The 19,267-nt window shown below is 38.1% G+C and overlaps 1 long non-coding RNA gene across 4 annotated transcripts in view; it reads left to right on the top strand.

Annotated features, from left to right (window-relative positions):
* The first annotated feature begins 262 nt into the window (after positions 1-262).
* LOC148778297 (uncharacterized) overlaps positions 263-19,267 on the top strand; it is a 117,485-nt gene continuing 98,480 nt past the window's right edge. For 3 of the 4 annotated variants that reach the window (XR_016036713.1, XR_016036712.1, XR_016036715.1), the window contains exon 1: positions 263-442. This is a non-coding gene — a long non-coding RNA (uncharacterized LOC148778297). Of the gene's footprint in view, positions 556-19,267 lie in introns of all 4 variants that reach the window. The other variant, XR_016036714.1, reaches the window with a different exon arrangement.

The following is a 19,267-nucleotide window of genomic DNA, read 5'->3' as shown; positions in this document are numbered from 1 at the left end:
TTAAAACTTGAATGATGTGAACAAATCCATTAAAGTAACCTTGAATTTTTAGCCAAGTTAGCAATAGATCAGTGAATTTTATAGCTAAAAAATGAAAAAAAGAGTAATCTTGTTTTTGGAGATAACATGCAATCTCAGAGGCGTGATTAAAATCCTAATCCTTGCTCAATAAACACAATACTCTTGAGTCTCAAGCTTCTCCTCCCAGCAAATCTGACAACTCCAATACAGGCATAAGCATAGACGTCAATTATGGAGACAATGCAACAGGACTGTGTGTACACTTCCTCTTCATCGTCTTCTCCTTTTAGTCAATAGCACACTGAGTTTGCAGCTTCTATTGAATTAGGCTTACAAAGCTTTTTTGTTCTCACCTGTCGCTAAGAAAAATCATTTATGGCATCCTGGATCCGAACTAGCGGAGACTGCATGAATCAAAAAGGTAAAAATGTTCCCTCCCCAGGGAGGCTGCCAGCTGTCTCATTGATTCGGCACTGCTCTTGGCGGATTCTGAGGCTACCCTGGCACCAGTTCCAGAGAATGCTGGATAATAAGGTACCACAATGCAAACTGTTACCAGGGAGAAACAGAACATCTGGTCTGGAACAAAGGCACCGTCCTTTGCTTAGAAGCTGCCTGGCCATCCACGTCTGAGCGTGAATATGCCAGGGCCCATCACCTGAAAGAGGGGGTCCCTAGAGCCAAGTAAGTGATGATAAAATAGAAACCATAAGGAAAAGAAACCCTGAGGGAGACTCAACACTATTGTCTCATCATTTTTTTCTAAATAGAGACAGATAGTTAGTATCAACTAAGATACTTTTTCTAGGAGCTCTATTTTTTAATGCAATCAACAAATGATAAAAATTGAAATTTCAAAGAACAAAAATCAGTTGATTTCTCTTTATTCTGTGTGTACCTGCGTATGTTTAATGGCTGAAAGCTTCTCTTGCCATTCCACTATAGTAAGCAGGGCTAATGATTGGCCTCTGTTCTGTAAAAATACTTTAACTGCCAACGACCCATTGATGTGGGCAGTGAGTCTGAGGAGAGGGACAGCACCCAGGGAGCCTACCATGTGCCTCCCACCCATCTGGGCACTTACACCTAGCATTTTAGAGTCTGAAGCTGTCCAGACTCTTTTGTCATTGTGTTGTTTTAAGTACTAAACAACACCTTCAGAAAAGGAGAAGAATTTGACTTCCAATTGCTTTAAAATCCAGATTTTTTTTTAAAAGGCTTACCCTGTTGACAAAGCCCCTGTCAGAATGAGAGTCATTATACTCCATGGAAGGTTTGTGTACTTCATTCCTTTCCAAAGCCATCTGTCTGAATTTAATTCACTGATAATTTTATCGGGCTCCCCATGCTTTGCCTGAAACCTCTCCATTGCATTTTTTATTCTTCGCAGATGTTAACTCTTTGAATGACAGTTTCAACGCATTTAGAATTTTGATGAAGTCTGAAGGATCTCTCCCCAGTGCAACCCTTTCCAATTGCCCCACTGCAACAGCAGTTGTGCTTTCCAACAAAAGTTGTGCTTCTTTGGGCAGAGTCAATCTGGATGCAAAACTGTATCCAGGACAATGCTAAAGAGGCCACCGGCAGTGGTGCCATCCCAGGCACACTCAATACCTATCACTACTTTTTGGAAATTACAGTACACTTATAGAAATAATTCCAACTTTTCTTCCTACATAATATTATCTTTAAGAAAATATAGACTATTAAAAGACACTATAGATATATTTTAAAATTAACTGTTTGACAGATTGCTTTTTACTTAAAAGAGTTTAAATGTACCATTATGTTGTGCATAAATAATTTATCTCAAGAATATTATCAAATCATTTTGAAGTAGCCTGTTATTAGTTATCAGGTTAATTCAAGGAAAAGGTCTTTGTATAGCTGATGTCACATCCTGCTTTTAATTCTGCCCAACGAGCATTTCTAACCTTCACTGAAGCACAGCTCAGCACTGAAGGAGATGGATAAAAAGGTTCACAAGATAGCTCTTCCCCAGAAGATTATGATCTGCCAGGGAAGATGGGACACAAAGCACAGTGACTAGTATATAGTGCTACACAAATACAAGCAAGAGAGGGATTTATTTAATCAGAAGCGTGGGTGCAGACTTCACAGAAGAGATAAAATTTCACTTGTGTCCTGAAAACTGGGTAGGATTTTGAGGAGTGGAGATGAGAATGAGAGGGTACCCAGGTATGTGGTTTACATGGTCGGGGAGATGGATATGAGATTGCATGGACCAGAGTGCAGGTGAGGGAAGAAGCTGGACACAGCATGCCATTGAACATTTCTAAGCAAGAATAACATAATGTGTACTGCACTTTCAGAGATAATTACCATCTTTTTAGAATGAATTAAAAAGGAAGATACTAAAGACAGAGGAAATCTGGATGTGTTGCCAGAAGGAGGGAAAAAGAGGTCCTGGAATAGGGCAGGTGTGGTTGGAATGAAATCCAGAGAATTTGTACAAACACTCCAACCAAACAGATGGGAGAGGTGTGCTCAGATCAAAAGAAAGACCCAGGTGGGCTGAGCAAAGCAAGTTGACTAAGTGCTCTTCAGATTTGCCTCTTTTTCAGTTAACTGTTGGTCTCCCAGGTCATTACCATTTCGCAAAGGACTCTATTCCAGACCTTTTTGAAAGTGCCTTCCCCATATTTGCAATTACTTTTTGACTATTAACTTAGCACTGATATTGATCAGGGCAGTTAGAAAGTTCTTGACACTCATTTTGTGTTTATAGACTCAGAGATTTCACTGGAAGACACTATTCTGAAAGCCTGATACCCAGGCAAGATAAAGGCCAAGAAAACAAAGCACTGATACCATGGTAGCCCAGGTCCAAGGGCAAGATAGGTGAGAGTGGTGGGAGAGGAACTGTAGTATCTTAATTAAAATAATGCAGATATCTGTAGATTAAAAGGTCAAAAATTATCAAAAACATATTGCTAAAAATTGGGGATGCTGATGGTAAAAATTATTGGCCCTATGATGGACAATGTGACACATGAACTTCAGTTCATATCCTCTCATGATATAATTTCTGTTAACTTCCACCTGCATAGAAATTTATCTATGACAGTAAACCAGGTCCCCAGCCTAGAAAAGCTGAATTTAGAGCAAAGTGTATAAATGCTTCCCAAAGAGGAACTTAGGGGACAATTTGACTTAATGTGGTATGGTAGGGGGACTACCAACTAGCTAGTCCCTACCACATCACATTAAGACAGACCAAGGTCTGTGTTTCAGCTCTGTCCTTTCACTACCTCTGAAAACTTACAAGTTACTTGACTCCTTGGAGCCTCAGTGTCCATAAACGTAAACCAGGGAAAATAGGGCTGCTGTGAGGAGTAAATGAAATACAATAAATGTAAATCTATTGGCACATCACCTAGCAGTAGAAAGCATACAACGGAAGACAGCTATTATTATCTTTTCTAGAGAGAAGGTATCGTTTGTATGGTCTTATTAGCCAGCATAGAAATGGTCTTGGAGAATGGAATAAAAAGGCAGACATAGCAGAAATGTTCTCAGTGTTTTCTAGAGAAGGAAACTGCAACTTTATCTTTGCTGTTAGCAAATATGTCCTTATGATTAAGGATATTTTGTTACTCTCAAAGAATAGTAGAGAAACCCAAGATTTCAAGTTCCACCTCTGGGATATCTACATCTGGCCATGATGGAATGACAGGTATGGGAATGACACTCCTATTGCAAACTATGAAACTACAAAATACATGAAACAATTGTTGTTGTCAGGCATAAGAAAACAAAATGCATAGCGTTATGAACTTTGACAGAAGGTAAACGTGGAAGGTGAGTTTCATGTTTACCCACATTACTATCAAGAGTACTTTTTGAAGCGAAGTACAGAAAGTAAATGGACTGGAAAAGGTCAGGTTTTATTCCAATCCCAAAGAAAGGCAACGCCAAAGAATATTCAAACTACCACACAGTTGCACTCATCTCACACGCTAGCAAAGTAATGCTCAAGCTGGGCTTCAACAGTACGTGAATCGAGAATTTCCAGATGTTCAAGCTAGATTTAGAAGAGGCAGAGGAATCAGAGATCAAATTGCCAACATCCACTGGATCATAGAAAAAGCAAGAGCATTCCAGAAAAACATCTACTTCTGCTTCATTGACTACCCTAAAGCCACTGACCATGTGGCTTTCCACAAACTGTGGAAAATTCTTCAAGAGATGGGAATACCAGACCACCTTACTGGCTTACTGAGAAATCTGTATGCGGGTCAAGAAGCAACAGTTAGAACTGGACATGGGACAACAAACTGGTTCAAAATTGGGAAAGGAAACAACAAAGATGTATATTGTATAAAGCTGTATAAATAGTGCTTGAAACTGCAATACTTTGGCCACCTCATGCGACGAGTTGACTCACTGGAAAAGACTCTGATGCTGGGAAAGGTTGGGGGCGGGAGGAGAAGGGGACGACGGAGAATGAGATGGCTGGATGGCATCACCGACTCTGTGGACATGAGTTTGAGTGAACTCCGGGAGTTGGTGATGGACAGGGAGGCCTGGCGTGCTGTGATTCATGGGGTCACAGAGAGTCGGACACGACTGAGCAACTGAACTGAACTGAACTTATATGCAGAGTACCTAATGCGAAATGCCAGGCTGGATGAAGCACAAGCTGGAATCAAGATTGCCAGGAGAAATATCAATAACCTCAGATATGCAGATGACAGCACTCTTATGGCAGAAAGTAAAGAACTAAAGAGCCTCTTGATGAAAGTGAAAGAGAGTGAAAAAGCTGGCTCAAAACTCAATGTTCAGAAAACTAAGATCATGGCATCCGGTCCCATCACTTCATGGCAAATGGATGGGAAAACAGTGGAAACAGTGAGCGACTTTATTTTCTTGGGCTCCAAAATCACTACAGATGGTGACTACAGCCATGAAATTAAAAGATGCTTGCTCCTTGGAAGAAAAGCTATGACAAACCTAGATAGTGTATTAAAAAGCAGAGATATTATTTTGCCGACAAAGGTCTGTCTAGGCAAAGCTATGGTTTTTCCAGTGGTCATGCATGGATGTGAGAGGTGGACCATAATGAAAGCTGAGTGCCAAAAAAGTGATGCTTTTGAACTGTGGTGTTAGAGAAGACTCTTGAGAGTCCCTTGGACTACAGGAAGATCCAACCAGTCTATCCTAAAGGAAATCAGTCCTAAATATTCATTGGGAGGACTGATGCTGAAGCTGAAGCTCCAATACTTTGGCCACGTGATGTGAAGAACTGACTCATTTGAAAAGACCCTGATGATGGCAAAGATTGAAGGCAGGAGGAGAAGGGGACGGCAGAGGATGAGATGGCTGGAAGCCATCACCGACTCGATGGTCATGAGCACTGACCAAGCTCCAGGAGTTGGTGATGGACAGGGAAGCCTGGCATGACGCCATCCATGCGGTCACAAAGAGTTGGACATGACTAAGCAACTGAACGGACTGACTGACAGAAAGTGACAGTCTTATTAGGAACAGGACAGAGAGTCTGAAATTTAGGGTTGCTTAGGAGGCTAGAGTTTATAGGTAAAGTTCCTTGAGATGGTAGAGATGCCCAGAGTTCTACACGGAGGTGCCCTTCAGGACTCTGGTCAAGCACTGGACTATACTTAGAGAGGGTAAGACTCAGTCAGACTAACCAACTGCTGAGAGGTGAGTCCCGAATAAAAATGCCACAGGCTGTAAAGTGCTGGGAGACTGGAGGTCTGGCCCAATTACAGTGGAATAAAGAAGCTTCACTTAGTACTTCAGGCACTTAGTGAAGACCCCAGAAAGGCAAAAAGCTAGAAATAAGGTATACTCTAGAACAAAGTACATGCTCTAGGACTGGAGGTGATGGGGTACTGAAATAAACCCTCTCCCCAAACAGTAGTGTTTCTCAACCTCAGCACTTATTGAAACATTGAATCAGATAATTAGTTGTTGTGGGGTGCTTTTCCGGTGAATTGTGGGATGTTCACCAATTGTGGGATGTTCCTGACCTGTACACACTGTATGTCATTGTCACCCCAAGTTGTGACAACCAAAAATATCCATACATTGTCTAATATCTCTTTGGGTGGGGAGAGTAAAATTACCCCTGCTTGAGAACCACAACTCTATAAGATCCAAATGGTCACCACAAATCAACTGCCAGCCAGAAAAAAAACTCAACATTCTTTAAAGAAAACATCATAATCCACAAATCATATCTTGTGCACAATGTTCAGCATATGTTTTTTATAAACTATACATGAAAATAAGCAAAAAATATGACCTATAATCAAAGGAGAAAAACAGCCAATGGAAGCAAGCTCCCAGGATGATCACATTTTGAAATTAACAGAGAAGTACTCTTAAATAGCTGTTATAAATAAGCTCAAGAACTTAAAGGAAATGATGGATAGAATGATTGGATAGATAGAGAATATCAGTAGAGTGATGAGAACCATAAAAAGAATCAAATAGAAATTCAAGAGCTAAAAAAATATATATGAAATTAAAATCACTAAGTGAGCTTAATAGAAATTAGACAATTGGTGAAAAATAAGATTAGTAAGATTGAAGATAGATCAGTAGAAACCACCCAAACTGAAGAATAGAAATTAAACATTTTTTTCAAATAAACAGCAAATGGGACAGTAAAAAGATGTGTGAAAGTGAAAGTCGCTCAGTCATTTCCGACTGTTTGCAACCCATGGATTATACAGTCCATGGAATTTTCCACGCCAGAACACTGGAGTGGGAGCCTTTCCCATGTTTAACAGACATAATTAGAATTTAATAAGGATGGGAGACAGAGATATTGAGGCATAAAAATAATCAAAGGAATAGTAGTTGAAATTCCCCAAAATTTGATGAAAAACATCAACCCACAAATACATAAAGCTGAGCAAAACAAAAACAGTACAAATATAGAAAAAGACCATACTTGGGCACATGATAGTAAAAATTAATACACCAAAAGTAAAGAAATATTTTAACAGCAGCCAAAGCAGAAAAATTATTATGTAGAGAGGAACAATATAGGGCAACTCTGACTTCTCATTAGAAACAATGAGACAGCATCTTTAAAGGGCTTATTTTAAAAAGGGGGGGATTTCTGCTTCCAACAAAGATATAATAAACTCTATTACTCTAAATTAATAAATTTTTACTTATAAATTAATTAATAGATGTTAAATTAATTAATTATTAGATGTTTTGGGGCTTCCCTGGTGGCTCAGATGATTGAGCGTCTGCCTGCAACGAGGGAGACACAGGAGAGGCAGGTTCGATCCCTGGGTTGGGAGCATATCCTGAAGGAAGAAATAGCAACCACTCCAGTGCTCTTGCCTGAAAAATCTTATGGACAAAGGAAACTGGTGGGCTACAGTCCAAAGGGCTGCAAAGAGTCAGACACAATTAACTAACAGATTTACCTTTCATTAGATTTAATGATAAATAATAAATTGATAAATTTTGTTATTTAGGTTATTTTAACCTAAAATAAGACAACAGAAAAAAATAAAACATATAAAACACTGGACATCATTCAACAAAGGACAGTGATACCTGAGAGACAGGATTATCTGTGATTATTCCAGCTTCTTGACTTCAGAGTTTCCAGGCCACCACTCATGGAGAAATCAAGCAGAACTCATCAGAATTTCTGAGCTGAGGAGATGAGGCTAGAGTCCAAGGAAAATAAAGTAGATGGAGTTTGCAGGAGAGAACCAAAAAGGAGAGACTTGCCTGGAAGGCAAGAGAGAAGAGAAAAGCCTGGAAGAAAGAAGACTGGAAATCTCCAGGGTCCTTTTTAAGACTTCAATGGAAACTACCTGAAGCCTAGGGAACCAGAGGGAACAGCACTGAATGATCACATAGGACAAAGAGTGGTGTTTATTACCACCAGTCAGGCTGGAAAGCCACATTATTCAGGGAGCATTGGGTAGAGTATGCAGAAGAGTATTGCATTAGATGTGGAGAACAATTATCCCTAGACTACAAGATGCTCTGGTCAGACTCACTGAATTGTACTAGCAAGACTCAGAAGTTTCAAACTGCTTCCAAGTAACTTAACTGCACCCTAGAAAAAGCACAAGGATATTTTTAGAAATACAAAAATCTTCAGCACTCAACAAAATTCAAAATTCTGGTGTCTAATTAAAATTAACCAGTAATACAAAAAGGCCAGAATATACAACCCATAAAGAGGAGGAAAAATCAACTGAAACTGATCCAAACTGAGACCAATGTTAGAATTAATAAAAAAGAACATCAAAATAATTATGTTCCAAACATTAAGTTGAAACAAATATTTTTTTAAAGGGTGATTCTCCAAAGTCAGAAATTTGGGGTAATCAAATTTTAAGATTTGAAAACTATGATGACTGGGATGCAAAATACACTGTATAAGAATAATAAGAAGGGCACCAATGGCTGAAAGTGCAGAGTATCACGAGATTACTACCAGCAGTAGGCGGCCACTGAGACACAGAGATTCCCTCCAAGGCAGCCCTGATGGGTGACACCAAAATTTAGAAAAACAAATAAATAAGAAGGAATAACAAGGGATTGCTGCTGCTGCTGCTAAGTCACTTCAGTCGTGTCCGACTCTGTGCGACCCCAGAGACGGCAGCCCACCAGACTCCCCTGTCCCTGGGATTCTCCAGGCAAGAACACTGGAGTGGCTTGCCATTTCCTTCTCCAATGTGTGAAAGTGAAAAGTGAAAGTGAAGTCGCTCAGTCATGTCTGACTTGTAGTGACCCCATGGACTGCAGCCTACCAGGCTCCTCCGTCCATGGGATTTTCTAGGCAAGAGTACTGGAGTGGCTTGCCATTGCCTTCTCCGAACAAGGGATTAGATATTTCAAAAAGAAGAACAGTAACCTGTTCATTTTGTTAATACTTTCTCTGTGTTTCATTTTGGATAATTACCGTTCTTCCTTCCTTCCTTTCTCCAAGGGATTAGATATTTCAAAAAGAAGAACAGTAATCTGGAAAAAGTAACAACGGAAATTATCCAAAATGAAACACAGAGAAAGTATTAACAAAAATGAACAGAGCATCATCAGTAAGGTGTGGACCAATTTTAAGTGGCCTAATGTTCATGCAATTAAAGTTGCTGAAAGAGAAGAAAGGGAGGGACCCAGAAAATGCTTGGAGAAATTATGGCTAAAATTTTCCTAAATTGATGAAAACCATAAACTTAAAGATCCAAGAAGCTCAACAAACCCCAAGAACAAGAAATATAAATTAAACTATGAAGATACATCATAATTAAATTGGTTAACATTACTGATAAAGAAAATCTTAAGAGTATACTGAGAAGGGGGGCAAGGGTAGGGAAAGGGAGAACATGTTATATAAATATATATAATATAATATAATATATATATATAGAGAAAAAAAGCACAGTTCTCATCCAAAACAAAGCAAGCAAGAACACTGGAACAACATCTTTAAAGTACTCAAAGACAAAAATATCTGTCAACCTAGAATTCTACACCTAGCAAAAATCTTTTGCAAAAATAAAGGCAAAATAAAGTCTTCTTGAGTCATGCAAAAGCTGAAAGAATTTATCACCAGAAGACATGCACTATAAGAAATGTTAAAGGAAGTATTTCAGGCAGAATGAAAAATATATGAAATAGAAATATAGTTCTATACAAAGGAATATAGAATACCAGAAAAGGTTGGCTACATGAATAAATATATAAATATATATAAATAAATAATATATAAAAATAAATATATATATAAATATATATATATATATAAATATATATATATAAATAAATAAATATATAAGATTTCATTCCCATTTTTAGATCAATTTAAAAGAGAATTTACTATTTAAACAAAACTAACAGCAATCTACCCACTCCAGTGTTCTTGCCTGGAGAATCCCAGGGACGGGGGAGCCTGATGGGCTGCCGTCTATGGGGTCACACAGAGTCGGACACGACTGAAGTGCCTTAGCAGCAGCAGCAGCAGCAGCAGCAACAGCAATCTATCATGGGATTTATAGCATATGTATAAATAAAATGTGTGACACAAATAGTCCAAAGACTAGAATAGGGAAAAGGGAAGTATGATGATTATATTATATAGGAAGCTGTATAATATTGATTCTAAGTAGACTATAAGTTATAAATGTGTATTTTTATCCCAGATCAATGTCTTTGAAAAATGAGATATAGTTCTAAAAAATGACATATGTAGGAAATAAAATAATATTATAAAAATATTTGATTAACCCAAATTGTAACTTAAAATTCACTTTCTATGTGATCTTATGCAAGTTATTTCAACTTCTTTTTAACTTTAGCTTCCACATCTCCCATTAAATGTATTTAATAATATTAAAGAAAGGTGAGTGCCAAAGAATAGATGCTTTTGAACTGTGGTGTTGGAAAAGATTCTTGAGAGTCCCTTGGACTGCAAGCAGATCCAACCAGTCCATCCTAAAGGAAATCAGTCCTGAATATTCATTGGAAGGACTGAAGCTGAAGCTGAAACTCCAATACTTTGGCCACCTGATGCAAAGAACTGACTCATTGGAAAAGACCTTGATGCTGGGAAAGATTGAAGGCAGGAAGAGAAGGGGATGGCAGAGGATGAGGTGGGTGGATGGCATCACTGATTCGATGGACATGAGTTTGAGTAAGGTCTGGGAGTTGGTGAGGGACAGAGAAGCCTGGCGTACTGCAGTCCATGGGATTGCAAAGAGTCAGACATGACTGAGTGACTGAACTGAATAATATTAAATTGTGATGATAAAACAGGCTTTAAGTTCACTGAGGAAAAAACATATCTTGACAATGTTATATTACTTTTTATAGTACCTGTAACCAGGCACAGTGCTTGACACGTATATTTTCTAATTTTTTTCTTATACTCTACTTTGTAAAGTGACATACTGCCTAGCATATAATAAATACTCAATGAATATTTTTAAGTAAATCCATGTCAAAGTATTTTACAAAATGATGAAATGTCGCTAATGCATATTTCAAAGTATTTTTGAACATTTCAAAATATTTTGAAAGTATTTTTCAATATATTTTAAAAGAAAAAAATTATCAATTAAATGTCATATATTTCTACTCACAAGCAGTAAGTAAAGGGAGACATGCACATGTTCATAACAAAAAAGGTCACACTAAGAATATTTAGAAATAATAAAAGTTAATGCTCCATTTTGTCTCAGTAACATTGGCATAACTACCAAAATCTGCCTTACAAAATCATTTAAGTTATATTTATCCTCCAATGATCTAAAACTGTCACCAGTTAAGCCCTGATGACATTAAACAGTTATTCTTCCCAAGTCAGGTGGTCTCTGAGGACTCTGGTCAGTAACAAGTAGAAAAAGGAAGAAGTTTATAGAGTATCCACATGTCACTCATATATGACTGTATAATTAACAGGTACTCCTCAGGCTCTGGAACTATTTGGCTATGAAACACTATTTAAATGTTAAGTTGGAGAAAAAGCAAGAGTAATTCATTGCTTTAGCTCTAAGAAGTCTTCAGATCTCAGGAACATTTACTAACCTAAAAAGACTGCCATTCACTCCTTCATAATTAAAAAACGGCAATTTTCATCGGTTATGGGGCACAATTCTGTTAGGCCCTGAGTCAACTGCTTGACGTATATTATCTAACTCAATGATTACACTTCCATAAAACAAATATTACATACACATTACCACTATATGTATGAGATACTAAAGCTTAGGGACACCTACTGACTTGTCCATATTTACACATTTAAGTAGCAGTGACAAATTTGAACAAAATCAGATCTGATTACTAAATCCAGGGTCTGTTAAATTCTCAACCCTTCTGCCTTCATTATATTTATTGTGAAAATAAGAAAGTCTGATAACAATGAAGAGCACTCATTTTAAAAATGTATATAATATTATGTTTTAACATATCTTAACAGTTTATAACCCAATTAATTTCAGTCTGAGATTTGGGGAGGCCTCCAATGATTTACAATGTAAACAGCACACGCTATTATACATACACACACACATACACACAGATGAACACATTTTAAAGTCAATTTGAGGAGTGGAAAGAACACAGGTTTCAAAGTTAGCTAACTCTGCTTCAGATTTTGGCCCCACCATTCACAGGCTGCAAGATTTTGACAGAATATTTAACTATCCTTTCCTGATTTATAAAAATAGGATAACAGAGTCTACCTTGCACAGGTTTTCAAGATTTAACTTACCATTTGTGACAAGTCCGAGAACAGAAATCAGTACATATTTCATATCCTCCTTCTTCCTGCAAAAACTCACAAGTATTTAAAATGAAAGACTCTTCTCTACAAATAAATAATCTGCTACTTAGGCATTTTCATTTGAAGTGTGGACAGTATTGGACAGCACAGGTCCTGCTTTGGTCTCCATATACCTAAGGGTTTTCTCTGCTTGATCTCTTTTTATAGACTCTGTAACCTACCACCAGATGGCAGAAGATGTGTGATGAATCAGATGTATGAGGGTATCTTGAGTGGGGAGAAGAAGGCAAATAGGATGGTCACTTCCCACAGATGGACACAAGACATTATACAGAAAACTCCTACTGTTCATGCGCAGGGAATGCTTAATGTCTCTTCCAACTTTTATGGGCCATAGTCTTACACTTCCCAGGAGAGCTTTGGTCCAGTTTAGAGTTACAGCGACATAGATCTCAGATTCCAAGCACAGTACTAAGGAAATGTGGATCTAAATTAAACTGATTCTAATTTGAGTATTATAATGAAGAATGGAAGAAACCAATTATAACACAAGTGATTTTTTTTGTTTGTTTGTTTTTTTTTGGTTGGTTTTGCCATATATTGACATGAATTCGCCCCGGGTTTACATAAGTTCCCCCTCCTGAACCCCCCTCCCACCTCCCTCCTCCCTTTATCCTCCCTCTGGGTCATCCCCACACGCCAGCACCGAGCATCCTATAACATGCATCAACCCTGAACTAGTGATTCGTTTCACATATAACAACATACATGTTTCAATGCCATTCTCCCAAATCATCCCACCCTCACCCTCTCCCACAGAGTCCCAAAGACTGTTCTATACATCTGTGTCTCTTTTGCTGTCTCGTATACAGGGTTATCATTTGCATCTTTCTAAATTCCATATATATGCGTTAGTATACTGTATTGGTGTTTTTCTTTCTGGCTTACTTCACTCTGTATAATAGGCTCCAGTTTCATCCACCTCATTAGAACTGATTCAAATGTATTCTTTTTAATGGCTGAATAATACTCCATTGTGTATATGTACCAAAGCTTTCTTATCCATTCATCTGCAGATGGACATCTAGGTTGCTTCCATGTCCTGGCTATTATAAACAGTGCTGCAATGAACATCAGAGTACATGTGTCTCTTTCAATTCTGGTTTCCTCGGTGTGTATGCCCAGGAGTACGATTGCTGGATCATATGGCAGTTCTATTTCCTGTTTTTTGAGGAATCTCCACACTGTTCTCCAAAGTGGCTGTACTAGTTTGCATTCCCACCAACAGTGTAAGAGGGTGCCTTTCTCTCCACATCCTCTCCAGCACTTATTGCATGTAGACTTTTGGATAGCAGCCATTCTGACTGGTGTGAAATGGTATCTCATTGTGGTTTTGATTTGCATCTCTCTGATTATGAGGGATGTTGAGCATTTTTTCATGTGTTTGTTAGCCATCTTTATGTCTTCTTTGGAGAAATGTCTGTTTAGTTCTTTGGCCCATTTTTTGATTGGGTCGTTTATTTTTCTGGAATTGAGCTGCAGGAGCAGTTTGTATATTTTGGAGATTAATCTTTTATCAGTTGCTTCATTTGCTATTATTTTCTCCCATTCTGAAGGCTGTCTTTTCACCTTACTTATAGTTTCCTTTGCTGTGAAGAAGCTTTGGATTTTAATTAGGTCCCATTTGTTTATTTTTGCTTTTATTTCCAATATTCTGGGAGGTGGGTCTTGGAGGATCCTGCTGTGATTTATGTTGGAGAGTGTTTTGCCTACGTTCTCCTCTAGGAGTTTTATAGTTTCTGGTCTTACATTTAGCTCTCTAATCCATTTTGAGTTTATTTTGGTGTATGGTGTTAGGAAGTGTTCTACTTTCATTCTTTTACAAGTGGCTGACCAGTTTTCCCAGCACCACTTGTTAAAGAGACTGTCTTTTCTCCATTTTATATTCTTGCCTCCTTTGTCAAAGATAAGGTGTCCATAGGTGCGTGGATTTATCTCTGGGCTTTCTATTTTGTTCCATTGATCTATATTTCTGTCTTTATGCCAGTACCATACTGTCTTGATGACTGTGGCTTTGTAGTAGAGCCTGAAGTCCGGCAGGTTAATTCCCCCAGTTCCATTTTTCTTCCTCAAGATTGCTTTGGCTATTCGAGGTTTTTTTTTTAATTCATCAGTTCCTACACATATAAAATGTATCATATGAATGTGCTTATGTATATGTATATACTTTACAATCATAAATAAATAATGTTTTTAAGTGGAATAGAGAAGGAAAAACTCTTCTTCACAGAACAGTTGTTGTTAATAAATGTAGAAGGGTAACAGAATTAGAAAATCACCAATGGCAAACCACCATAGTAGTAACTGATTTAGGTAAGGATCAGTAACAGATGACAAAACATAGGTGAAATACTGTTGAAGATATTCAAATAGTCTGAAAATAAGACTCTACTGTCTGGTGGACTCCACCTTAATTAAATGATCAAATTTAATGTCACCAATTATAGGACAAAATGACCTAATGTGCCTCCTAATTAGATGTAGTGAGAAGAGCACATAATCTTTGTAATATTTCTGGAAAAATGTTTAACCTTCATCATAATAAGACAACCATAAAAATACCAATTAAAAGATGACCTGCAAAATAACTAAACTTGAACTCTTCAAAAATGCCCCCCAAATGGCTGGGAACTATCCTAGAAAGACCCCGAAGAAGTATGACAAGTAAATGTAATGCAAGATCCTTGGCTAGATTGTGGAGTCATAAATTTTGAAAAAAAAAAATCAAGCCTATAAAGACATTATTGGGACAACTGGAAATTTTGAATATGGACAGTATATTATATCAACAGATTTCAGTGTTATGTTAATGTTAGATGTCTTGAATATGATTATGTTTGGTTATCAACATTTCTTAGAAGATACAGACTGAAAGAAGTGACGTGAATCCTGGAAGATTGCAACTAACTCTCAAATTGTTCTGGGAGAAAAAAGAAAAGTGTGCGTGTATGTATAAATATGTGTGTGTGTGTGTTTTATGTACACCATATATGAGACCAGAGGGAGGATCCTAACAATGGCAAAGTCTAAAGTCTAGACCTTTACTCTTTTGAATTGTCTCTCTAGCTGGAGCCAGAGAAATGACTCAGTGCAGGTAGAAACCTGGTTGCTCTGAGCTCTGGCAGCACGCTCATTTGTGAGGCCACATGTGGGCTCCATGGGATAGTAGCATGTATCTTTACCTGAATTCATTCTCCAACTGGAATGAAAGTGGGTCATCACATCCGCATCTGAGAAAGGTCAGACTTCAGAGCATCTCTCAGCACCCAAGCTGCTCTTTCTTATATCATTGCACTTTACAGGGCTCCACCAAGTCTATTTTGAGATTTCTTCTTAATGTGGAACTGGTTATGGTGTCTGTGATCCATTGAAATATATTTGCTAAAAGACAAACTCCAGTCTGATGCTCTTCCACTCCCAATGTTCCCTGTGCTTGACCCTAAACCATGTTAAACGTGGAACATACACAGGAATCTGTTAGATGCTGAAAGAAATAACATGGGCAGGGAATTCATTCCGGCATGGACTTCCCTGACAACAGATTTCCCCTGCCAAGCATGGATTGTCTCTAGGATCTCCTTTTGCCCTATGTACCTGCTCAGCTTTGTGCTATTTAAAAAGTGTATGTGTATTATATATATATATCTTTCATTAGTATGTTAACTTGAATCCAGAAAAAAAAATTCACAGGAATTTCCTACGTTTCAGGGTGAATAACACAAATTGCCTGATCTCTGCCTGTAGTTCTGCAACCTCACCTCTAAAATAGCAACAATAAGAATCTCATTAAATTGCTTGCTTGGAGAATGAAACGTGAACTTCCTGCTAAGTCAGGAACTCCGAGAGAGTAGGGACTTCCTCATTCATCTCTGTGTCACAGCACCAAGGTCTTTAAATACAAGTTTGATGAAATGATGTGCTGCTCGCTCAGTTGTGTCCGACCCTTTGTGACCCCATGGACTGTAGCCAACTAGGCTCCTCTGGAATATTCCAGGCAAGAATATTGAAGTGGGTTGCCATTTCCTGCTCCAGGGGATCTTCCTAACCCCGGGGTCGAACCCACGTCTCTTGGGTCTCCTGTTGGCAGGCAGATTCTTTACCACTACACCATCTGGGAAGCCCAGGTATACCTGAAAGTGAATAGATGGCTCAACAAAGACGGACTCCTGCTCGTATATAGTGTACAGAAGAATGTTTTGAATAATAGGTTCTAGAGGTATACGCTATTATAGTTGATATGGGTAGGTCCATATTCTTATATCTGTTTATGTTGCTGTCCCTATACTGCATAGAAACAGTTCTTAGATACAAGAAAACACTGATTTGAGTTTAAAACATACTGCATTGTTGTCTAACCAGATGGTTAGGATGAATGTAGAGGTGAAACTGTTTTTCACATATTTCTGTATATTAAATCAGGGATCAGCAAGCCTTTTCTGTAAAAGGCTAGGTAATAAACAGCCAGGCTTTGCAAGCCATATGGTCTCTGTCAACTCCTCAGTGCTGTCACTATAATGGGAAAATAGCCAGAGACCATACAGAAATGAATGAGCCTGGCTATGTTTATGGACACTGAATTTCACATAATTCTCATGTCTCAAATACTTAAATGTTTGACTTTTGTTTCAAACATTTAAAAATGTTTCTCTGGGCCAAGACCATATACAATCGGGCATTTTCTTGTCAATATATTACTTATTAAGGTATCACGTGTACTAAGATATTACATGAGTTTGTCAAGCATTTTTACATCAACCTAAAATTCAACTTCTGAAAACAGAGTTAAACAGATATTGAATTAAAATTCACATTTTAAAAACAGTAAAGATAATCATAAGTGCATTTTAAAAGGCAAGCCTTTTTCAGAAATTTAAAGATTTGTTTTTCAGAGTTTTCTAATAATAATAAAAATTTCTAAAACTGTCAATGGACTGAAAAAATTGTTTTCATGACATGTAATTTAAAGTGATTAAATTAGGCATGCCTCAATAGGTCTTAGTGGCTTATAGGTAACTCTTAACAGCACATTTATTCATACAACGATCCCCCCATACTAACAACTTTAGAGCTTCTGCACTATATTTTGAAAAATAAAAATGTACTTTTCCCTTGACATGTAACCACCCCCAATATATGTCAAATTTAGGAAGAACTATATAAACCCAGTAAGGGAACTACAGAGTATAAAGAACTCTTACAAAGGAAAAGGGAACATGTGAAATGATTGTTCACCCCTGTCTTATAGATTTGCCCAAATCTTCAAGGTTCTATACTTTGAACTTTTGTCAGTATTTTTTATAGTAAAGGGTTGGGAGAATGGTAGTTACTCATTTAACAAATATTTACTGAGGTTTTTCTTACCTGCTCTGGCATTCACAAAGTAGTGATCAGCCAGTCAATCTCTAGTTTCATAGAGCTTATAGTCTAGTGAAGGAAAATAGATAAAGAAGAAAAATGTTAGATAGGTGCATTGCAAAGAATTTTAAAATAAACTGATGTGACAAAGAATAAATACCAGGAAGGTTATTTAAACCAAGTCAGTAAAAACCCTTTAGAGTAGGTGATACTGAAGTTGGGATTCAATTTATAAGAAGAAACTTCTTGCGTCAAGAACAGGAGGAAAGTGAAAAGAAGTGAAATTTACTTAGTCATGTCCAACTCTTTGCAACCCCATGGACTGTAGCCTGCCAGGCTCCTCTGTCCATGGAATTCTCCAGGCCACAGGGGACCTTCCCAACCCAGGGATCAAACCCAGGTCTCCCACACTGCAGGCAGATTCTTTACTGTCTGAGCCACCAGGGAAGCCCAGAGCAAGGGGAAGTACATTCCAAACAGAGGAAACAATTAATGCAAAACCTAAGATAAGTTGAGTTGCTCTCTTTGAGAAACAAAGGACATCTATATGGCTAAAGCATAGTGAGTACAAGTCAAGTGAGATGAATTCAGATGGGTAGGCACAGGCCACATCAGGCAGGGTTTGGTAAAACACAGTAAGAACTTTGGATTTCAAGTGTGACATGGCAAGAATGTAAGGAGGAAACCAGGTGAAGATGGTGGTACAGTAATCCAGCCCAGAGATGATGGCAGTTCTGACCAGCACAGTAACAACAGAGCTGGAGAGAAATGGAGATGGAAAATGGCAGGGTAAAGACAACAGGTAGGTACTAACTCTCGCTAAAGAATTAAAGGTGGGAGGAAAGGAAAAGAAGAATTGAGGATGACTCCTCAAGTTTTGGTTTTGACCACTGAATGGGTAAGGATGTCATTTGTTGTGAAAGCGAGACTGAGGGGAAGTAGGTTTTGGGTGGGGGCAGATCAAGAGTTCTGTTTTGGTCATATGAAGTTTGAGACACTGTGTTAGTTTCCTCGTGCTGTTACAACAAATAACCACAAACTGAGTGCCTTAAAACAACAGAAATATGTTCTCTCACAGTTGTGAATGCCAGAAGTTTGAAATCAAACTGTGGACAGAGTAACAAATCCTAATGAATGCATTCCAATCCTACTTTGATTGAAAACTGAGCAGAGCTCTTTGATTAACAGAAACAATAACATAATGATTAAGAGCAGATATTTTCTGCAGATAGAAAGTCTAGATTTAATTCCTGATGCTGCCACTTCCTAGCTATGAGACTAGACAAATCTGCATGCCCTTATTTATCCATCTGTAAAGTGGGACGTGCTGCAGTCCATGGGATCACAAAGAGTTGGACACAACTGAGTGACTGAACAAAAACAACTTGAAGTTAGGAGAAATTTCACAGGTTAACTGCTCAGGCCTCCACAGTACAGCTCTCACTTCAAACAATAACCATAAGTGCAAGGCTTCCCAGGCCAGCTACACTTTTGATCAACTGGCTACAAATTTGGGAGTTCCCATTACTAGGTTTAATAATTTGCTAACACAACTTACAGAACTCAGGGAAGTGATAA

This window comes from Moschus berezovskii, chromosome 3, assembly GCF_049115385.1.
Source record: "Moschus berezovskii isolate FMDL1 chromosome 3, NW_MosBer_1.0, whole genome shotgun sequence".
Classification (NCBI taxonomy): Eukaryota; Metazoa; Chordata; class Mammalia; order Artiodactyla; family Moschidae; genus Moschus; species Moschus berezovskii.
Note: the sequence above shows the minus strand (reverse complement) of the source record. Positions and strands in the feature narration are given on the sequence as shown.